The sequence below is a fragment of the Rattus norvegicus genome, chromosome 10 (genome assembly GCF_036323735.1).
Source record: "Rattus norvegicus strain BN/NHsdMcwi chromosome 10, GRCr8, whole genome shotgun sequence".
Taxonomy (NCBI): Eukaryota; Metazoa; Chordata; class Mammalia; order Rodentia; family Muridae; genus Rattus; species Rattus norvegicus.
Window position 1 is genome coordinate 106948546 of NC_086028.1, and position 2094 is coordinate 106950639.

The window sequence follows — 2094 nt, forward strand, 5'->3', positions numbered from 1 at the left end:
TTAACCACTAGGACCTGCAGGACCACCCTTGTTCTAGTCCTGCCCTCTGCCCATTGCTGACACCTGGCCCCAGCTTTGATCCGGCTGAGGAAGAGTGCTATGGGCCATGTGACCTTTCCAGAAACCTCTTGACCTTCATTAAGAACCATGGCCTATTCCCACTCAAGTATTTTTTCTCATGCTGTGTCCGACTGGCTTGGGACAAGACGGCTAGACCTCCTGACCAGGTAAGTACTGTCTAGAATTCCAAAGGCCACAGAGAATCAGTGTTATGACTATGGAGAAAGTACCAGACACACGCCTGTCCTGACTACTATCAGAGCTTAACGGCCAGAGCCACAAGATGACAACCGCCTGACCACTGCCCTGACTGGACAGGCCCAGGAAGCAGCGGCCCTGCAAGGTCAGCATCAACCACCAGCCAGCCAGAGCTTTGTTGTCCCCTCCTGTGATGTCCCCTCAGGATGACCAACAGGGGGCAGCAGAGGCCTCAGCACACACAGCAGTCTTGTCCATGGTAAAACCTGCTAGGACAATGATCCTCTCTGCATGTGGAGATGAGGTACCTGCCTGCCTTGAGACAGGCGGCAGAACAAGCAGTACAATGCAGACCAGGCTCCTCTATTTGCAGATCTCCTCACACCTTCACTGGCATCACAGCTACTCATTCCCAAGGAAAACGGAACTCCCAGATTTGTTCTGTTTTGTTTTAAATCAGGCCACAGGACAGCAATGGCCAGAGCTGCCTGAGCTGCCTTGGGCAACCACTGGGCATATAGATTGTGGGGGTAATTTCAACATCAAGGCCACCTGCCTCAGGGGTGCACGGCCATGTACCATGCTGCCAGGACAGAAGAGGGGTGATCCAGTAACTTCCCAGGCTGTTATGTCAAGATGGATGAATGAATCTGGTTTTTTTGGAGGGGACATTCTTGGGATTCCATTTATATGTGTGTATGGGCGAGGGGTCAGCCTTCTCCTGGGGATGTGGCCTCAGGGAGCAACTGTGGCTGACGGAGCTGGAGCTGCCCGAGTCCCAGGCCTCCCGTATGGCACTTTTGTTCCAGTTCCTCTGCCTGTTGCTGGTGGGAAGAACATGGTACCTCACTGGGCAGGAAATCCTGAGGGTGGACACAGGGATGCTGAGACCCTCCTTGGCAGGGATGTATGTGGATCCTGTACTTATGGGGATAACGCTGGAGACAAGCAGGGCTCAGCACAGCAAGACTGAGCCTAGGCTGACTTTTGGGTGCTGAATATCAGTCTCCTCCTAAAATGCACAGAGTTATCCTTCACCCATGAAACTTCTCGGGTTCCCAGAGACACCAACTGCTGGAGCCTTTTCCAAAATGCCACCATTTCTGTTCTTATGCCCCCTCTCTTTTGTGTAGTCTGTTCTAGAACGGATCATCTTCAGTGGGCTATGTGGACTGGGGCAAGATGTCTCTACAAGATGGGTGTTTCTTCCCCACAAGGGGATGCCTCTTGAGGAATGAGGCCTGCCAGTCAAAGGAGCAGCACCCAGAACACACACCCAGGGCACACACTCAGAGCACACACTCAAAGCACACACCCAGAGCACACACCCAGGGCTCACACTCAGAGCACACACCCAGAGCACACAGTCAAAGCACACACCCAGGGCACACACCCAGAGCACACACCCAGAGCACACACCCAGGGCACACACCCAGAGCACACACCCAGGGCACACACCCAGAGCACACACCCAGGGCACACACTCAGAGCACACACCCAGGGCACACAGTCAGAGGACACACTCAGGGCACACAGTCAAAGCACACACCCAGAGCACACACCCAGGGCACACACCCAGGGCTCACACCCAGAGCACACACCCAGGGCTCACACTCAGAGCACACACCCAGAGCACACAGTCAAAGCACACACCCAGAGCACACACCCAGGGCACGCACCCAGGGCTCACACCCAGAGCACACACCCAGGGCTCACACTCAGAGCACACACCCAGAGCACACAGTCAAAGCACATACCCAGGGCACACACCCAGAGCACACACCCAGGGTACACACCCAGAGCATACACTCAGAGCACATACGCAGAGCTATCAGG